The following is a 21,968-nucleotide window of genomic DNA, read 5'->3' as shown; positions in this document are numbered from 1 at the left end:
TGTATGTATCCATGGCCGTTTAGGGCTTCCGTACCGCAGCGTCCTCGCTGAGGTGCCACTTTTCCTTCCTGTGGTTCCCACGTGCCGACCGGAGGCACGTGTGCTCGCCGACATGAAGCCGGCGGTGCAGAATCAGCTGAGCGACCACAGCTCTGTTGGTGGGTGTGCTCGCTGCCTGTTACCGGGGCATCAGCGTTCCAGCAGCAGGTTATTTGGACACGTGTGAGGGACTCAACACGTTGTTTTTCTCCTGGAGCCATGTCGCTAATCCAAGAGTTTGAGTTCCTTGGAAGTCGGGGGGCCGGAGGAGCGAAGCATTGAGGCCACACAACCCTTCAGACTCTGACTGTGTTTGAAACCGCATACTTCTCCTACTACTCCTACTACTCATACTAACTTTCTGAGTTAGTATGTGAGTTTGAGTAAGCGAGAAGTTCCCGGATGCATCCTAGATTCTCCGAAATGTTGGGTATGCATCATGAGGTTACTACTCATACTCAAACTACCCAAGATGCAACGTAACGTGACGTCGCCGATCGTCATTTCCCGTCAAAACGGCAGTTTCAAGCTAGCTACAACGAGGGTAGGTTCACTTCCTGTTTTCAAAACAAAAGCACCAATTGTATCATAATGGCTTTCCCTATGATAAAAGGCAACGGGTATTTTATTTTGTGAAAATAACCGGAAGTGCGTTGCTCACTGCGGCTAGCTTTAGTAGCGCCGAATTCGTGGGAACAAAATTGTAAACAGCCGGTATTTTGTCAGGTTTTCAACACGTTGGGGATCTAAACGACTACTTTCTCACCTGAAAATGTTTCAAATGTTGCTAAAGTTTACAGAGTTTAGAGCTTAAGAGAAATCAGCTTCAGGCCGGCTGATTTCGTCTCGGGCAGGAGCAAAATGCATTGTGGGTAAACGTTCTGCATACTGTCTGATAGTATGCAGTTTGAGGTTTGGAACACAGCCAATGTGAGTGTGTGCTGATGAGTTTGTCCCTCCTGGTGACCCGTACGCTGCTTAAAAATGACTCTTGTTACCGTGGATACGTACAGACACAAAGAAAACCGCTCTCCAGGTTCGGTTCATCGTTCAGACCTCTCAACGAGTTAAACAGCCACTCACCTGCAACTGTTGCAGAAGGAATAATCTGAGTTTCAGTTTTTATTATTGCTGTCAATATTTTAAGCACAAAAATTTGAAAACTACTCAAGTACTGAGTAACTGTTGAGTAACGCCTGATTTATTTGTTAACACAAGCATTCTATCAGACAAAAATACTAAATAATCATCTTTAGGCAAATTAGAGTTCATCCAATTGATAAAATAGATTAAACGTGAAACTAACCCCAATGCGGGGGCCATTTTTAAGCATCGTAGGGGGCGCTACAGAGTCAATGAGCGACTCCCAAAAATATAAAGTTTAGATTCTTTCATGTCGTCGACTGGCAGGTGGCGCTCGCAAAATTTCCTGAGTTTTCGAGCACCTTTTGCAAAGAATAAGAATAAACAGTACAGATACAATAGGGACCGAGCAATAAACAACAAAATAAGAACAAGAGAAAACTGGATTTACGGTGAAATTAACAAAAAACTATTATCTGGTTACATCGGTTACGTTTGGCTGAAAACAAGTCTCCAGTTTAGTTGCGTTTAAAGCGATACAATGTAACTTCTCAAAAAGCCCATTATGGAGCTCCCCCTACAGGCTGGGAGGTAATGTACGGTTACACTGCCGTAAATACAACACCCTTTCACTTTCACGTTTCACGTTTGTTGACGAACCGGCGAGGAGTCAGAAGGTGCAAGCTATGTCGACAGAGAAGGTAAGAGTAATCAAATGTACCTGGGAGCGTGAGAGGGGTCTATTTGTTGTTGCGGTAGGTGTGCCAGAAAGCAAGTCGAAGTACTTCTGCTCAGCTCCCGGGCCGGTCCAGCAAAGTTACATAGCGCAGTTTTTCCAACTCAGACCCCCGAAGGGCATAGGAGACAGGCCAATCGTAATATTAAAACTCATTCTAGCCACATAATTTTGTTCAACCTGTTATTTTAAGGTAGAAATGTTACATAGTATTGCTTTAAGGAAGCCGGTTTCATGTTGAGGATGCTTTATAGCCAGAGCCGGCACAAGGCATACATGCCAACCACGCGGTCGCTTAGGGCCCCCACGCCACCAGGGGGCCCCAGAGAGCACCGAGACGTTGTGATAAAAAAGTAAATATATACATGAAACTAAAATAACATTGAATAATTTAAACGAAATTGTATTACACCAGAAAAAAAAAAATAATAATTTTGACAAAATATAAGATCTGGGATTTGTTTATGGAGTTTTTGGAGGGAGGGGGTTTGTCGGAGATTGTATAATTTCTTTTCTTTTTTTTCTGTTATTCTTTTTACTTTCTTCACTAATGTTAATTTCCGGATTTTGTATCTACTTACTGTTGTCCTTGATGAATATGTCTGTTAATGTGCCTTCTTTTCTTTTCTTTTCTTTTCTTTTCTTTTCTTTTCTTTTCTTTCTTTCTTTTGTTTTTGTGGTTTTGTTTTTGTATGTGGTTGTTTATTAATTAAAAGGAAAAAAATCAATAAAGATATTTGTCAAAAAAATTTTGACAAAATACTAATTCTAGGTTAATTTATGCCTCCTGTTGGCTGCTGCCACCGTTGGGCAAAATAATTTAAGTATTGTATTTATTATTTAAGTATTTAATTTTGATTATAACTTTATTTTTCTGTAAGATAATGTGAATGTCATTTGATTCTATTTTGTATTTGTATTTTGAACATTTTGCACACCATTGCACATCTGAAAGAAATTAAACTATTTAACGTGTTTACTATAAAGTCTCCAGCCTGCTGATGTTACTTTCAAATAGTTAAATTAATGAGCCATACTTATACATCACTCTTTATGTAGAAGCTAATTAAACCATATTTATGAGTTTGCTATCCCTTTAAGGTTAAAAACAAGAATGACACCTGTATAATGTAAGAGGATTACAAATAATGCTAATGATTGTGGGTCCGTTACACACATAACAGTGTAGCCTGTGGAATAATGAGGCATCTGGAGCTGAGGTGATGGTAGGGGGGCCCCAAATGAAATTCTGCTTAAGGCCCCATAAAGGCTTGGGCCGGCCCTGTTTATAGCAGTAAACAGCTCAGCAGCTGAAGGTGTGTAATCTGTATCAGATGTGGGGAGATTTCCCCCGTGACAACCCGCTGAAACACCTGGGGGGGGGGGGGGGGGTGTGCAGGTAGCTTTCCTCACAGTTTACATAACAGGAGGTGATTACAGACGCTCCGGTGTTGTTGTTGCTGGGTGGCGCAGAGTTGCCCTGCAGCTATGACTTCAGAGAGTGTGGGAGGGCTGTGCCTGGAGATGAGATAAGAGCCGGTTCCCAGGCCGCTCCACGCCGCCGCTCCACGCCGCTGGACCTCGTCCTTAATGAAGCGTCCATCAGCAGCGCTTCGTCAGCTCTGGCGTGCGGCTCTGGCTGCCAAACCTGCAGGTCTGCGTGCTCGGTGATTGCGGAGCGGCGGCTCCCTGATGATGTGGAGTTTACCGTCACGCCTCCGGGCGAGGAGGAAAACGCAGGATGATGCTGGATGTGAAACATCACACAAAGCGGCGAGCGCACGTTTTAACTGGGTGAGAGTTGAGGGGCGTGCACGTTGCAGCTTGTTGCTCATTAAACCAGCTGTGAGTCTGAATGTAAAGCAGCTGAACCACGAACGTTAAAGCAGAACTGGAAAGATAAAAGTTTATGGAATAGATTCTGATGTTTAAATCGTTTCTGTTCTTCAGGCTGACTGAGCGCCGCTTTGTTTGAGTTGCCTCTCAGTGAATAATGTGGACTTTGTGGGGTCAAAGGTCGCCTCCTCCAGCCTTTACGGCTGAATGCTGACATCAGCGCTGCTGATGGTCATGTGACCAGCGACACGTTTTCCTGAATGTTTCAGACATCCTGACTGGATATTTCACAGCCTCCTCATAATAAAACGCAGCTGATTCTTATTATTCTACCCAAATAAAACCAGTTATGGACGGTGTTATTACAGTGTTATAATATATTTATTATATCACATTTTTACCAGTAGATTGCTGCAGGTTGAAGCAGGACTCTGGCTCCACCCCGTCCCTCTCTGCTGTGCTGCGGCTCCGCATCAAAGCCCCTCCTTGGCTCTGATTGGTTGTTCTAAAGCCTGATTTATGGTCATCTCCGTTTGCGTGCGTCAGCCAACATTTCTATCTATCTATCTATCTGAGGAGGCGGAGACTCGCGGAGACTCGCGGGTTGTGATTGGTCGGCTAACTAAGTCCGTAGCCTTTCCCGGACGACCATAAATCAGGCTTTAGGTTGGACCTCCAGTGGTTTCTATGATCTGAATTTTCTGGTGGAGGCTATCTTCAGTCCTGCGTTACAAATAAATAAGTAGAACATAGTTTTTAAAGCATTTGGAGGCACTGACGAGCTTTTTTCTGGTTAAAAAGTAGCTCCTGAAACGGGTCCCTCTATGTGAGGCAGCACAAATGAATCCTACGATGTCGGGAACACTTGGCAGGAATCGGTCGGTTTTCTCAGAATACGGTTGAACATCCAGCAGATGTAAAGATGCAGACTTTAAAGCTTCAGTCCTTTAAGTCCTCCCACCATCCAGGAACAGGCCTGTCAGGTTAAACGTGGCTCTAAATGTGTGGCTGTGTGGCCCTGTGATGGACTGGCCACCCGTCCAGGTGGGCCCCGCCTCTCGCCCGATGACCGCTGGGATAGACGGCAGCGGCGTCAATTCAGCCAAAGCTAAGGTACGGCGAGGTCACTATAGTCACATGACTACAGTATCAATCAATAAATATACCAGAAAATAATCACCACAAAAGTCTGCTATGTAGCTTATCTGTGTGCAAAAGCAGTCTCACTCACATATCATAACAATGGACCCGTCTCCGTCTCCCTGTTAGCATTAGCATTAGCCTCGTTAACAGCCTGAATCCCGCCTTCACTACCTGGTCCTCCTTCCTCCGCCGCTGGGGCAACATTGGACCCATCATCACCTGCCCTTTTTTTGGTGATAAATAAATCTAAAGTTTTCTGCTTCCTTTTCATATTTTACATTAATTAGCAAACAACAAATCCCGCTAATAACATCAGCTTTGACTTCCAGGCTCCGTCATCTCGTGGGAGGGAGGGGGAGGGGGGGGGTACCACATTTCAAAAGGGAAGATGATACTTAGATAAATTGATTGTGTTGTTCAGAATTTCATTTGTAGTTCATTTATATGTATTAAATAATAGAACAATCAATACAAATTGGCACGGAGTAATTCCATAAATTCATTTAACGAACATTTACATTTTCCCCTGGAGCCGAGGTGTGCCATACCCAGTTGACGCCCACGATAGACGGACAGCGTCTCCGTAGACGACCAAAAATCAGGCTTTAGCCTTTGTGAAAGGCTCTCGGGTCTTTACACGTCAAGTCGAGTCTTTTATTGTCAGATGCACAGGACAACAGTCGGGCTGGGCACTGAAATTCTTAGGACAGGACACCGTACAGCAGCTACCATAACAGGACATAACACGCCGTAACATGTCATGTCATAAGTACTCTAACAAAGACAGTAACAATAAATGTGTGTGTAAGCAATGTGGATACCACAATATACATTTTAACGCTAATTACAAGAGCTGTGCTGAACATATAATACACATAATAGCCAATGCTAATCTAAGACCTATACTAACCTATAACATAAGGTAAAATAAAAAGTACAATATTGCAAGTTGCAGTGCAAACAGCAGTGGAGGTAGGTATGTGTAAAGTGTGTAAAGTGTAAGTGATGAGAGTGCATTATAGTTCATTTAGGAGCCTTACACCTGCTGATTTACACCATAACAACACACAGATGCGCACTGAGAATAATGAAAACAACCTAACTAACGCTTCTTTGCTTTGGATTAAAACAAAGGAAGGAGGCCGTTACAGATGCATTCCACAGCTCAGAGTCTCAGAGCTCCTCTGCTACATTCCTGACGGCCTGTAAGGTGATACTGCTTCTTTCTCCCCGTTTTCCCACCTTTCTCCTCCCACCTCCGGGGGGGGACGAGCTGGCTGGGAGCGGGGGGCTGAAACCGGAGACGCTGCCTCGGAGGTGGAGGCGATCGGTGGGTCTGTGTGTGCATGAGGAGGAGGATCGGTGGGAGGAGAGCAGCCACAGAGGCTGGAGAAGTGGGACAAAAGTGTGCAGAGAGCCGGAGAAAGGAGCCAGAGTTTACTGTCAGAGAGCCGGAGTTTACTGTCAGAGAGCCGGAGAAAGGAGCCGGAGTTTACCGTCAGAGAGCCGGAGAAAGGAGCCGGAGTTTACCGTCAGAGAGCCGGAGAAAGGAGCCGCAGTTTACCGTCAGAGAGCCGGAGAAAGGAGCCGGAGTTTACCGTCAGAGAGCCGGAGAAAGGAGCCGGAGTTTACTGTCAGAGAGCCGGAGAAAGGAGCCGCAGTTTACCGTCAGAGAGCCGGAGAAAGGAGCCGCAGTTTACCGTCAGAGAGCCGGAGAAAGGAGCCGGAGTTTACTGTCAGAGCTCTGAGAAGAGGAGGGTTGTGGGAAGGAAGCTGGTTTCATTCGGCTGAACTCGGACTTGTTCCCGCGTGCCTGGATCTCGGTGAGCGTGGGACAGGAACCGTCCAGGTAGGACGACAGGGCAAAGGTCGCTGCCGCCTCACTTCCTGTTTGTGTGTGTGTTCGGAGGGCTCGGGCTCTGTTTTTACTGGAGAAACTGCTGAACTGGACATAAAGTGTGCTGATAAAGGAAGAATGAGAAGGTGTGGGAGTGGAGAAACACTTAAAGCCACCTCTGTTCCACTCTGTCGTCATCAGGCTTCGGTCTGCTGCTCCATCAGAGCTGCACATCCATCTGCTCACTGCAGGAGCTGCTGCTTTTCTGCATGTGTGGGACAGCGCTCCTTTAAAGGGACAGTTCGCCTCTTTAAACATGAAGCTGTGTGACATCTCATATCAGCAACATCATTTATGAACATCTTCTTACCCCCTGCTGCGTCCTGTGAGCAGAGTTCCAGCCTCGTTTTGGTGTTGATGAAGGTAGTCCGGCTAGTTTTGCTTCTCAAAACAATATGCGTTCAAAAGAGTAATACATTTGCATCACAAAATGGTTCTCCAGGAAAAAGTCAGACATCACAATCTCTTGGCCCTATTTTCTCTCACTTCGTATCACTGCCTGCTGCCGACAGCCGCGCCTGTTACGGTGTTTACTGCTTATTACTCTTTTGAACGCATATTGTTCTGAGAAGCAAAACGCTTTATTGTTTAAACCCCAGCCAACTAGCCGGACTACCTTCATCAACACCAAAACGAGGCTGGAACTCTGCCCACAGGACGCAGCAGGGGGTAAGAAGATGTTCAGAAATGATGTTGCTGATATGGGATGTCACACAGCTTCATGTCAAAAGAGGCGAACTGTCCCTTTAAGGCCTCGGTATGCTTCTCCGTTGCAATCCACCAATCCGACTCCGTGGTCACTTAAACCTTTCGAAGTTCTCCGTCGGCATGTCGGATACCCAAGGCAGTTCACCTCCCGATCAGTAGGCGGCGCTACGTTAGACGACCCAATCTGGCGACGTTTATGGTGAAAGTGGGTGATCGATTGTTCACCTTCCGGCTCCGTTCCTCCTCACAGTGAACGATGGCGACCGACAGAGAAAGACTGTTGTTGGAGTTGGAGCTTGTTGATGTTGAAACGCAAATAATTTTGACCAAATGTTGCCCGGCACACAATAAACTCTTTCAAAAATGGCGGCGTTGTTGTTCTGAGAGGAAGGAGCTAAACCAGGAAAGTGATTCCAGGAAATTATGTTGTTAGCCGACCAATCACAGCCCACCGTGAGTCTCCGTCGCCTCGACGGATAGATAGATAGGAATGTTGGCCGCCGCACACAAGCGACGGAGAGCGTCTCCGGGAGGGTCTACGGACGACCATAAATCAGGCTTTAGCAGGAAGCTAGCAGCTGCTCGGCTCAGACTAGCGAGCAGGCGCTCGCTGTTAGCTGCTGGAACGTGAGGAAGACGGAGCTGTAGCCTTTCCCGGACAACCATAAATCAGGCTTTAGGTTGGACCTCCAGTGGTTTCTATGATCTGAATTTTCTGGTGGAGGCTATTCTCAGTCCTGCGTTACAAATAAATAAGTAGAACATAGTTTTGAAAGCTTTATGAGGCACTGACGAGCTTTTTTCTGGTAAAAAGTAGCTCCTGATGAATCCAAGTTTGTTATGAAACGGTCAACAGTTGGAATGGGTACAGCGCCACCTATCATACACGCTTTGTATGACACGCTTTGGGCCTCTGATCCCATTCATTCACCGCCATATATACAAGGAGAATTACCCTTGCTCAGCTCATTCTTATTGTAATTTAGCCAATAATCCGATCCTTTCAGTGCCATGTGACCCTAGTGAGTGAGGGAATGAGATCGGGTTGGATTTCCCCACAACAGCAGGCTGATAAACAAACATGTGCAGCTTAACAGCAGCTGTAATCTGACCTGGTTCGGTCACATTAATGCGCAGATTTGTGACTCCCGTTCTTAGATAAATGAGTGGAAGCTCTGTGCTTGATGGCTTTGCCTTCATCACGTCTCTGTTTCCCACCTGAACATAAAGAAAGCTGCTGAGAGGCTGAAGCTTGGCGCTTTCTGTCCGACCGCAGATCAGACGGAATCCTTTCTCCGCCGCCGTGTTCTGCTGCTCGTTAGTTGACGTGAGTGTTTGAGGCGTGTTTGCCTTTCAGAGAAGTCTGAGGACTCGGGCAGTCGGCAGCGACCCGGCGCCCCTCTGGTGACGCGTTAATGAGGCGTGGGAAGGAGATATCAGGTCGGGGCTCACTCTGAACAGCAGAAAGGTGATTGTATCGGGTGCCTGATGCTTTTACACTTATTATCTGAGTGGGGGGGTAGTTTGAAATCTCAGAATACTTTCTGCAGCGGAGCCGCCGGGCCTGATGCAGATGAGTTTGGATCCAGAGATGCAGGGATTAACCAAACATGGTCCTTATTTGCATTGCTCATCCATCGTCCTGTAGCCATGTTTCAAACTGCATCGAGTGAGTCCGACTGATCCCGTGCTCAACGAGGAGACTTCATGCCATAATAATTCACTCTGAGACTCAAAAACACTTGAATTCATCAGATTTATCCATGTTTCATGGGAGTTAATAATAGTTTTTATGCTCCAAGCAGCACAAACTCTCGGTCTCGACCCGGTTAAGTTGCCACGATGCCCGCACTCTTACTGTTCTGCATTTCTAATTTTTATTCTTTTATGTTATTGTTGAGTGTTGTACTTTGCGAGTGAAGTTGTACCGGAGTCAAATTCCTTGTTTGTTTAGTCAAACGTGGCCAATAAAGCTGATTCTGATTCAAGGTCAGCGGCTTTTCAGCGCCCCAGTTGTCACGTTTCCATCAGTCGCATAAAACCAGAAGAAATAATAAATAAAGATACTCCTACTTGGTTATTCAATGAAGGCAAGGCAGGTTTATCTGTACGGCACAATCCAACAACAAGGTGATTCAAAGTGCTTTACAGAGACATTAAAACAGTAGAAATAAAAAGCATGATTTAAATTTTAAACAAAAAAGAAAGAGATAAGAACAATAGATAAAAATGAGGAATCTGCTGATGACGCACAGCGTGAGGATCTGCTCACAAACTGCTGGAAGTCCAGAAACTGAAGACCTGACGGAGACGGATTCTTGTTGTAGGTCCAAATGGATGGAAAATCTGTTCGAAGAACGACTGATCTCAGTTTCAGTGATCACATGACCGACGTCACCAGAAACGCTTTCCGGCTCAGTTTGATGTGAAACTTACGTGGGGTCACTCAGTGGGGTCACATGGCTCTGAAAGGATCGGATTATTGGCTAAATTACAATCAGACTGAGCTGAGCGAGGGTAATTCTCCTTGGATATCTGGCAGTGAATGAATGGGATCAGAGGCACAAAGCGTGTCATACCCCGGTATGATAGGTGGCGCTGTACCCATTCCAGCTGTTGCTAATAGAGCCACTTCCTGTTGACCTCTTCACCACCAACAACAACAACAAACTCAGGCATTGGAGAAAGATGGAGAACGCAGAGCCAGATGAAGCTACGTCCCTCTGCATTTGGTCTGTGATGAGCTGCTTGTTGCACAAACTCGATGCCCAACGGAGCATTCTCCATCGCGTTGTTTGTTTCTTTCTGACGGCGACAACAACAGGAATATCGTCTCCTTTGACTTCCGGGTCACGACCCCGGGAAAACATCTGGAGCATGCGCAGAACGCAAAGTCTGATTCACCACGAGCTTCAGCGTCTACAAGCAGGTTTAGAGAGACTTTCAACCCAGTTATCTCGGGGTCTGAATCCAATCCGATCCAATTCTTAGACAGATTAAGGTGTTTACATGCACTTAAAAACTCAGTCTGATTGTAATTTAGCCAATAATCCGATCCTTTCAGTGCCATGTGACCCCACTGAGTGATCGTGTATCTCTACTGGACAAAGGAAATAAATCTGTATTTATTTTTTTACTCGTTAATTTTATGGTTTTGGTGGTTTCGGCCTTCCATACCCACTACATCAAAGCCATTCTGGATAAACAGGCTCTTAATTAAAGTTTACAGATATCAGCATTTTCTGCTCCTCTCGTGTTCAACTTTGTGGAGCAAAATAAGTAGAAGTTTTAGTTCAGAGTTGTTGTTCAACTTACAGAGAAGGGGTCTTAATCCGATCCGATCCAATTCTTAGTCAGATTAAGGTGTCTACATGTACTTAATAACTCAGTCTTATTGTAATTTAGCCAATAATCCGATCCTTTCAGTGCCATGTGACCCCGCTGAGTGTGCGGCTGCGTGAGCAGGATGATCCAAACAATCTGACTTCACTCAGACTTTCTGTCCTTTAACTGAAGCCGGTTATTAGCCGTCCAACATTTAGCTCCCATAAAACGCTCTGAGTTTTGGATGGAAACTACAAGTTGTTGCCGTAAAACCGAGACTCCCTGAGAGCTTCGGTGACTGCCTTTACTGCCGGGCCTTTTTCATCACTCTCAGACACGCAACATTAACAGAAGAGTAACCAACGTCTGAACACTTTAAATCTGGAAAAGGCTTCTGAATTCAAATGAAATGGTCCAAACAAAATGAGCTGTTCATAACTCAGCAGTTAGGTGCTCCAGGCTGGAAACACGAGTCCATAAACCTCATGTCAAACAGAGTCTGGATGATTGTTTCACAATCCCCCGGCTTTGGATCCTCTGGAGTGGATTTAAATAAAGGGACTCAGCAAACAGCTGAGAGATGATTATTCCACGCTTGTTTTTAAAGGAGCCATCAGGTTAATAAAGCAGGTTTTAAAATGTAGATCAGGTTTAAATCCATGTGGTGAATAAATAAAGAAGCGTAGTACCGTTAGTGTGTGAGAGCGGGACGATGCAGCGAGAGGTCGGTGTTCTGGGAAACTAAATGTTGGGCCCAAAACCCCTAATCCCACCTCAACTTATTCCCAGAAATCTCCGAAACACAGCCGGGCTCGCAGAGCTGGCCGGTGTGCCGGCGATGCGGCAGATTAAGCCGAGCGCGGCTGCCTGACCCGAAGGCATCGAGCGGAAATCAGAACAGAGGAAAGAAGCTTACAGTCAAATTACTACAGTACTCCTGTCAGAGCAGAAGAAGAGAGGGCAGGAAATGTGCGTTATGTTTGGCCCGCGAATCTTTGTGATGTTCGACTCAACGTGACTAACGGCTCGCAGCTCCGAGCCGGACGCCACCGTCGCACCGTTACTCACACGCTCGATGCGTTTCAGGAAAAGTCTCAAATCCACCAGAAAACGGCATCAAAAGTAAGAGAATCCATTAAAAAGAGGGTCAGTGAACTTTAAGCATCCCACACAGTGATGACACCGAGAAATATGAGGTCATACGCGTGTGTGCACGTGAGGCACCGTGCACACTCCTCCTGCTTTAGTTTCCCAAACAGATGTCGCTGTGATTATTGACCCGTTCCTGAGGTGCTGCTGCAGCGAGGTTTCAGCTTTCACCATGACAACATGATTTACTGGTTGCCTTGGTTACGGGTTGGAGAACAAACGTGGTTGGGGACAAAGAAACGTTCTTCTTACAAAGCAAAGTTCTTCCGACCTTGAGGGGGCGTGTTCTTCAAACCTGATTACAGGGACCGTCCTCTTCTTCTTCTTCTTCTGGTTTTTTCCACCAACTTCTGCTGCTTTGGCTGTGTTCGAAACCGCATACTACATACTACATACTACAAACTACATACTACATACTACGTACTGCATACTACATACTGCATACTACATACTGCATACTACAGACTACATACTACATACTACATACTACAGACTACATACTGCATACTGCATACTGCATACTGCATACTACATACTACAGACTACATACTACATACTACAAACTACATACTACAGACTACAGACTACATACTACATACTACAGACTACATACTACAGACTACAGACTACATACTACAGACTACATACTACAAACTACATACTACAGACTACATACTACAGACTACATACTACATACTACAGACTACAGACTACATACTACAGACTACATACTGCATACTACATACTACATACTGCATACTACAGACTACATACTGCATACTGCATACTACAGACTACATACTACATACTGCATACTACATACTACAGACTACATACTACAGACTACATACTACATACTGCATACTACATACTCATGGATCAGAGAGTATGCAGAGCGTTTACCCACAATGCATTTCGCTCCTAAATCGAAATCAGCCGGCCTGAAGCTGATTTCTCTTAAGCTCTAAACTCTGTAAACTTTAGCAACATTTGAAACATTTTCAGGCGAGAAAGTAGTCGTTTAGATCCCCAACGTGTTGAAAACCTGACAAAATACCGGCTGTTTACAAATTTGTTCCCACGAATTCGGCGCTACTAAAGCTAGCCACAGTGAGCAACGCACTTCCGGTTATTTTCACAAAATAAAATACCCGTTGCCTTTTATCATAGGGAAAGCCATTACCATACAATTGGTGCTTTTGTTTTTTGAAAACAGGAACTTAACCTACCCTCGTTGTAGCTAGCTTGAAACTGCCGTTTTGACAGGAAATGACGATCGGCGACGTCACGTTACGTTGCATCTTGGGTAGTTTGAGTATGAGTAGTAACCTCATGATGCATACCCAACATTTCGGAGAATCTAGTATGCATCCGGGAACTTCTCGCTTACTCAAACTCGCTTACTAACTCAAACAGTTAGTAGGAGTAGTAGGAGAAGTATGCGGTTTTGAACTTTCGCTAACTCTCTTTACAGCCGTGGCCCCTCAGTGACTCGTCTTGGTGTTTTTACCACCTGCCGGCTGATGGGTTACCGGTGAAACCAAACGTATCTGTTCACGTTAGACTTTTAATAAACCTTCCGATCTTTGGCCTGATACAACCTGACATGAATTCTTTAGTTTGGTTTGTCATGGAGCTCTAAAAGATGCACGAAGGATATTTCCTGCTCCAGAGCAACAAAATAAAAACTGGAGCAGATCCCTGGTCAGCTGGGTGAGGGTAACCTGCACCTCTTGTTGGTTATACTCCAAAGGCTTTCATGTCAGAGTAATCAGAAGTGACGATTTGGTGTTTTTAAGCCTCGTTCCAGTAAAGTTCTGTTCTGTCTCCACGCTTAGTGAACATATTCTGATGTGTTCATGGGTTGTTGCCTGTTTTCACTCCCCAGAGGTCAGATCAGATCGAGGGAAAGACGGGAGGCGATGAGCCTTTGATGAGCGCAGAGTCATGCAGCCGAGGGTTAGAGAGATGGCTGATGAGCAGTGATGCTGGAGGGCAGCCGGTTTCAGGGTTTAGTCAGATGATGCGAGCAGCAGCGATCCAGGAGCCCTCAGTCTTACTTCCTTCATGGTGGTCAGGTGCTCAGTGGCGACACACCTTCAGTCGTTTCATCCTGAGGAAGTCTGAGGCATCAATCTTCCCAGGTGGCCTGAACTCCTCGTGTTCCGTCGGTCCGTTTATGAGGTGATCAGCGAGATGACTGCTGCTCTGTACAATTAAAAAAAACACTAAGGCGGCGCCCTCCTGCCGGCCGTGAAGTCAGCTTTATTGAAATGATCAGAAGCTGTGAAGATAATTTGACAACTGCGCTCAGTGTGGTGTTTGTTAAAAGCCGATTCAGACAAACACATCGAGTCGACGTATGAGGAGGCGCCGCCGTGCGCGGGTCACGGAGGTCGCTGCAGAGTTTCGGAGGAGTTGATTACCGCTCTCCTCTCTTATCTTTCTGCTCTAATGCAGGAAGCGCCCGCTGATTACTCCTTAATCAGGGCTCTCCCCTCTGTGATTAGCTCGCTGCTAAAACGCTCCCTCAGACGGAAGTGAGACGGGCGGCCGGACCCCAGCTTTCAGGCCTTAATTGCATTATCATACAGTGCCCCCCCCCCTTTACTGGACAGGATCAGGTCACTTTATCAGGAGGTTGCTCTTCAGTTTTATAGTCGTCATCTCGTTGTTTCAGATTTTAAAAGTGATAAAGAATATATCTGAATATGAAATAATCACACAGTTAACTCCCCATTAATGGTAGCCTGGGAATTCCCATGCTGCTTTCATTCACACTGCAAAGGCAGCCTGGAAACCACCGCCCTTATTTTTGCCAGAGTTTGGGAACCAATCACAGAACGGGGGGGGCAGCAAGACGATGACTACGTCTATGCCCGACACCGAAGCTTGTAGAGTGTTAATCCAACATGGCAGCGGACACAGCGTTACTGTTCGATGCAGCCTTAGAAAGTGTTTTAAGTAGCTTAGAACGCAAGTTTCCTTTTAAAAAAGAGCAACGTTTGGTGTTGAAAGATTTCATGGCCAAGAAGGATGTATTTCCTCGTCAAATTTCTGTCGCTCGTTATAAAGCTCGTCCTGACCCGCAGAGTTTATAAAGCTCGTCCTGACCCGCAGAGTTTATAAAGCTCGTCCTGACCCGCAGAGTTTATAAAGCTCGTCCTGACCCGCAGAGTTTATAAAGCTCGTCCTGACCCGCAGAGTTTATAAAGCTCGTCCTGACCCGCAGAGTTTATAAAGCTCGTCCTGACCCGCAGACTTTATAAAGCTCGTCCTGACCCGCAGAGTTTATAAAGCTCGTCCTGACCCGCAGAGTTTATAAAGCTCGTCCCCACCCGCAGAGTTTATAAAGCTCGTCCTGACCCGCAGAGTTTATAAAGCTCGTCCCGACCCGCAGAGTTTATAAAGCTCGTCCCCACCCGCAGAGTTTATAAAGCTCGTCCTGACCCGCAGAGTTTATAAAGCTCGTCCCGACCCGCAGAGTTTATAAAGCTCGTCCCGACCCGCAGATTTTATAAAGCTCGTCCCGACCCGCAGAGTTTATAAAGCTCGTCCTGACCCGCAGAGTTTATAAAGCTCGTCCTGACCCGCAGAGTTTATAAAGCTCGTCCCGACCTGCAGAGTTTATAAAGCTCGTCCCGACCCGCAGAGTTTATAAAGCTCGTCCTGACCCGCAGAGTTTATAAAGCTCGTCCTGACCCGCAGAGTTTATAAAGCTCGTCCTGACCCGCAGAGTTTATAAAGCTCGTCCCGACCCGCAGAGTTTATAAAGCTCGTCCCGACCCGCAGAGTTTATAAAGCTCGTCCTGACCCGCAGAGTTTATAAAGCTCGTCCTGACCCGCAGAGTTTATAAAGCTCGTCCTGACCCGCAGAGTTTATAAAGCTCGTCCTGACCCGCAGAGTTTATAAAGCTCGTCCCGACCTGCAGAGTTTATAAAGCTCGTCCTGACCCGCAGAGTTTATAAAGCTCGTCCTGAACCGCAGAGTTTATAAAGCTCGTCCTGACCCGCAGAGTTTATAAAGCTCGTCCTGACCCGCAGAGTTTATAAAGCTCGTCCTGACCCGCAGAGTTTATAAAGCTCGTCCTGACCCGCAGAGTTTATAAAGCTCGTCCTGACCCGCAGAGTTTATAAAGCTCGTCTTGACGTGCAGAGTTTATAAAGCTCGTCCTGACCTGCAGGGTTTATAAAGCTCGTCCTGACCCGCAGGGTTTATAAAGCTCGTCCCGACCTGCAGAGTTTATAAAGCTCGTCCCGACCTGCAGAGTTTATAAAGCTCGTCCCGACCCGCAGAGTTTATAAAGCTCGTCCCGACCCGCAGAGTTTATAAAGCTCGTCCCGACCTGCAGAGTTTATAAAGCTCGTCCCGACCTGCAGAGTTTATAAAGCTCGTCCTGACCTGCAGAGTTTATAAAGCTCGTCCTGACCTGCAGAGTTTATAAAGCTCGTCCTGACCTGCAGAGTTTATAAAGCTCGTCCTGACCTGCAGAGTTTATAAAGCTCGTCCTGACCTGCAGGGTTTATAAAGCTCGTCCTGACCCGCAGGGTTTATAAAGCTCGTCCCGACCTGCAGAGTTTATAAAGCTCGTCCCGACCTGCAGAGTTTATAAAGCTCGTCCCGACCCGCAGAGTTTATAAAGCTCGTCCCGACCTGCAGAGTTTATAAAGCTCGTCCCGACCTGCAGAGTTTATAAAGCTCGTCCTGACCTGCAGAGTTTATAAAGCTCGTCCTGACCTGCAGAGTTTATAAAGCTCGTCCCGACCCGCAGAGTTTATAAAGCTCGTCCCGACCCGCAGAGTTTATAAAGCTCGTCCTGACCCGCAGAGTTTATAAAGCTCGTCCCGACCTGCAGAGTTTATAAAGCTCGTCCTGACCTGCAGGGTTTATAAAGCTCGTCCTGACCCGTAGAGTTTATAAAGCTCGTCCTGACCTGCAGGGTTTATAAAGCTCGTCCTGACCCGTAGAGTTTATAAAGCTCGTCCCGACCTGCAGAGTTTATAAAGCTCGTCCTGACCCGTAGAGTTTATAAAGCTCGTCCTGACCCGCAGAGTTTATAAAGCTCGTCCTGACCCGCAGAGTTTATAAAGGTCGTCCTGACCCGTAGAGTTTATAAAGCTCGTCCTGACCCGCAGAATTTATAAAGCTCGTCCCGACCCGCAGAGTTTATAAAGCTCGTCCCGACCCGCAGAGTTTATAAAGCTCGTCCCGACCTGCAGAGTTTATAAAGCTCGTCCTGACCCGTAGAGTTTATAAAGCTCGTCCCGACCCGCAGAGTTTATAAAGCTCGTCCTGACCCGCAGAGTTTATAAAGCTCGTCCTGACCCGCAGAATTTATAAAGCTCGTCCTGACCCGTAGAGTTTATAAAGCTCGTCCTGACCTGCAGAGTTTATAAAGCTCGTCCCGACCCGCAGAATTTATAAAGCTCGTCCCGACCCGCAGAGTTTATAAAGCTCGTCCCGACCCGCAGAGTTTATAAAGCTCGTCCCGACCCGCAGAATTTATAAAGCTCGTCCCGACCCGCAGAGTTTATAAAGCTCGTCCCGACCCGCAGAGTTTATAAAGCTCGTTCCGACCCGCAGAGTTTATAAAGCTTGTCCCGACCGGCAGAATTTATAAAGCTCGTCCTGACCTGCAGAGTTTATAAAGCTCGTCCTGACCCGCAGAGTTTATAAAGCTCGTCCCGACCCGCAGAGTTTATAAAGCTCGTCCTGACCCGCAGAGTTTATAAAGCTCGTCCCGACCCGCAGAATTTATAAAGCTCGTCCTGACCCGCAGAGTTTATAAAGCTCGTCCCGACCCGCAGAGTTTATAAAGCTCGTCCTGACCTGCAGAATTTATAAAGCTCGTCCCGACCTGCAGAGTTTATAAAGCTCGTCCTGACCCGCAGAGTTTATAAAGCTATAAAGGATGTTTGCCCATCGGGACCAGGGAAGGAGAACGGTGGAACCGTTGGGCCGAGTTTTCCGTCTTTGGTTTTGTTGTCTTTTAATTCACCGGCGTGGTGCCGCCCCCCGGTGCTGCTCACATGATGGAGGAGGCTGCAGAGCTCCTCACATCTGGATGAGGGTCCAGAGGTGGTTCTGTGTAGGTCCTGCAGGACCTACAGTCCTCTTTGTGCCTCTCTGGGTTTATGGAGGCTGGAGCTGAAAGGCAGTTCACCTCCAGCCTCCATCTTTTGTTTTTAATCTCCTCTGTTGCCTGTTCCTCCACTCATCTCCTCCCCTCCACCTTCTCTTTTGTCTTCTTTCCATCATCTAATCTTTTGTCTTTTCCACGTTAAATCTCCGTTTCCCCTCCACCGTACTTTACTTCCTTTATATTTCCCCTTCAATCATTTCCATGTGTGTCACTTGCTCCCCTTCATCTCTTAATTTTCTCAGTTTCTCCTCCTTTCTTCCCGTCTCAGCACCTCTCATCGCTCCTAACGACATACAGCGAATACATCAGCCTCACTAATTAACCCATAAATCATACTTGGAGAGTTTGAATGTCTGGCGGAGTGATTTCTGCTCTCACTTTGAGTCACACGGTGGATGACTGTGGTGTTTTTAATAATGCGTGATGATAACATCCCCTCGTTTTTATCTCCTGGGTTCAGGCTGCTGTAAAGTCGCCTGGTGACGTCTCTAATCGTGTGTTTGTTGTCTGAATATTCAGGAAGCTGAAGTTTAAATAACTCGATATGAATTATGTTTGTGCAGAAGAAGATAAATCGGATGCTTTACATGTTGGATTCATGCGTCTGTTCTGTGATGCTGCAGAGCAAAGAAGGGATGAGCGTCGTGTACGCATGATGAAATGGTTTAAAAACATCTGCAAACACAATGTTCTCTGGAGGAAATGGTACTTATTAATAATCAAATCAAATTTATTTGTAGCACATTTCATGTACAAAACAATTCAAAGTGCTTTAGATAAAATAAAAGCATTGCAGCAGGGAGTTTAAGAAGCATTAAAAATACATAAAAGAATATAAAGAGAAACAAATAAAATGATTAAAAACAAGCAACAGTCCAGATAAATTAAAAGATATCTCTCTAATCCGGATGTTTACTTCCTCCAGAAACTGACACAGTACGTCTGCTGGGCTGCAGTCGTCCGGTGACAGAGACACATAAAGTTGTGTATCGTCTGCATAACTGTGATAATTGATGTTAAAGTTCTGCAATATCTGACCCAAAGGGAGCATATACAAGTTAAACAGAAGAGGTCCTAAGACCTCTAAGAAGAATAAGACCCCAAATCCAGATGAGTTTAAGAGGAGACCTCTGAATGCAAAGCAGGAACAAAAGGGAGAAAAAGATGATAGAAGTTTAAATAATTCCTTCCCTTGATCATTATGGGAAAGGATGGAATAAGTATTTTACTTTAGCAGCAATATAATTTAACTTTGGGGAACACTAAATCATAATTGAGTCAAATTGAACTGAACTTCCTGGTTATGTTTAGGCCATTAACCTATTAGGTTAGGGATAAAAATGGCATAAAAAAAGATGATGAGTCAGGCTAAACAGAAGAGGTCCAAGAACTTGACTTGACTCCACAAGTCATGGCCACTCGCTCAGATTCATAGCTGCCAATTGTAACAAAATAACTCCGGCCTTCTAAGTAGGACCTGAACCAGTTAAGGACCGCTCCAGAAAGTCCAACCCAGTTTTCCAGCCTGTGCAACAGGATTCTGTGATCTACAGTATCAAACGCAGCGCTGAGGTCCAACAGAACCAGGACTGAAACATTACCAGAATCAGTATTCAACCTGATGTCGTTTAACACTTTGACCAGAGCTGTTTCAGTGCTGTGATGACGTCTGAAGCCTGATTGAAAGTTATCAAGACTTCCACTTTCATTCAGAAAGTCGTTGAGCTGGTTAAATACAACTTTCTCAATAATCTTGGATATAAAAGAGAGGTTAGAGACAGGTCTGTAGCTGTTCATCATAGAGGCGTCTAGAGTTCTCTTCTTTAGGAGTGGCTTAATGGCAGCTGTCTTTAGTGACTTGGGGAAAATGCCTGATGCCAGTGAGCTGTTAAGTATTTATAGGAGATCACTTTCTACTGAGGTAAAAACAGTTTTTAAAAAGTCGGATGGTATTATGTCCAGAGAACAGGTTGTTGATTTCAGCTGCCGAACTGTTTCCTCTAGGATTTTTAAATCAACCATATTAAATTGTGACATAACGTCAGAATTATTTCTAGGTTTTAGACACAGATTAGTTGAATGTTTTGTCTAATTGTTTTGATTTTTTGGCTAAAAAAGTTGGCAAATTCGTTGCATTTCTCAGTGGAGAGGAGGTCTGGGTTTGACTGTTTAGGAGGATTTGTGAGTTTTTCAACCATAGCAAACAGAGTTTGTTGACATTCTTATTAATCATTTCAGATAAATGATTATAGTCTGTGGAGTTTGCACTCAGCATGGTTTAACATTAATGTGGACGTATCTGTTCTGTGTTGGTTCAGTGAGCGGCCTCCTCATCTTCAAGTTCAAATGCTGCCTTCACTGCACCTCAAAGGTGGGAATCTGGGATGCTGTTAACTAAAGAAATGAGCCAAAAAAAAGCAGCAGTTCTTAACTGTTTCCACTAAAAACCCCAAACAAAACACGGAGATTTTGGATGTTTCACACGAGGTGGAACTAACGAATGTGTTGGTGCTCACTGAAGACATTGACTGTGTTCGAAACCGCCAACTGCATACTACACAGTCAATGTCTTCAGCATATGTTTAACTTGTATATGCTCCCTTTGGGTCAGATATTGCAGAACTTTAACATCAATTATCACAGTTATGCAGACGATACACAACTTTATGTGTCTCTGTCACCATGGCGACTGCAGCCCAGCAGACGTTCTGCGTCAGTGTCTGGAGGAAGTAAACACCTGGATGAGAGAGAATTTTCTACAGATAAATGAAGACCAAACTGAGATCATTCTGTTTGGTAGCAAAGAGAAGAGGGTCAGCGTTGGTAAATATCTTGAGACTCGGGACCTTATAATCACTGACCGAGTTGGTAACCTCGGAGTGTTGATAGACTCAGATCTGACTTTCAGCAGCCACATCAAAGCTGTCACCAAGGCAGCTTTTTACCATCTCAGAAATATCAGCAGAATGAAAGGTTTCCTCTCCCAAACAGACCAGGAGAAACTCATCCATGCATTCATCTCCAGTAGACTCCATCACTGTAACGCTCTTTTAACTGGACTTCCCACAAAGAGCATTAAACATCTGCAGCTCATCCAGAACGCTGCTGCTGGAGTTTTAACCCGGACTAAGAGATCTGAACACATCACAGCAGCTTTAAAATCTTTACTCTGGCTTCCAGTCAGTCACAGAATAGATTTTAAAAGCCTGCTGATGGTTTACAATCTGTGATCTGTTCAGAGAATATAAAGCCAGCAGAGCTCTTAGATCCAAGGACTCAGGTCAGCTGGTCCAGTCCAGAGTCCAGACTAAACATGGAGAAGCAGCATTTAGCTGTTATGCTGCAAACAAGTGGAACAAACTGCCAGTGGAGATTAAACTTTCACCAAATGGAGACATTTTTAAATCCAGGTTAAAAACATTTCTGTTCTCATGTGTCTATGCATGAAATATCTTTTAACTTATCTAGACTGTTGCTTGTTTTTAAATTCATTTAAATGATTTTATTTGTTTCTCTTTATATTCTTTTATGTATTTTTAATGCTTCTTGCACTCCCTGCTGCAATGCTTTTATTTTATGTAAAGCACTTTGAACTGTTTGTACATGAAATGTGCTACAAATAAATTTGATTTGATTTGATTTACATACTTCCATACTGCATACTACATACTTTCATACTACATAGTACGTACTACGTACTACATACTGCATACTTCCATACTACATACTACATACTACATACTGCATACTTCCATACTACATACTACGTACTACATACTACGTACTACATACTACATACTACATACTTCCATACTACATACTGCATACTACGTACTACATACTACATACTACATACTTCCATACTACATACTGCATACTACGTACTACATACTACATACTACGTACTACA

At 45.2% G+C, this 21,968-nt stretch overlaps 1 protein-coding gene across 3 annotated transcripts in view; it reads left to right on the top strand.

Annotated features, from left to right (window-relative positions):
- large2 (LARGE xylosyl- and glucuronyltransferase 2) overlaps positions 1-21,968 on the top strand; it is a 163,813-nt gene that overhangs the window by 93,226 nt on the left and 48,619 nt on the right. The window contains exon 1 of one of the 3 annotated variants that reach the window (XM_075467798.1): positions 6,182-6,686. The exons of the other annotated variants lie outside the window; for them this stretch is intronic. The gene's annotated coding sequence lies outside the window, so the exon portion shown is untranslated. Of the gene's footprint in view, positions 1-6,181; positions 6,687-21,968 lie in introns of those variants that run through there. 3 annotated transcript variants of the gene reach the window in all.

The sequence above is a fragment of the Odontesthes bonariensis genome, chromosome 1 (assembly GCF_027942865.1).
Source record: "Odontesthes bonariensis isolate fOdoBon6 chromosome 1, fOdoBon6.hap1, whole genome shotgun sequence".
Taxonomy (NCBI): domain Eukaryota; kingdom Metazoa; phylum Chordata; class Actinopteri; order Atheriniformes; family Atherinopsidae; genus Odontesthes; species Odontesthes bonariensis.
This window is presented reverse-complemented; position numbering and strand designations above follow the sequence as displayed.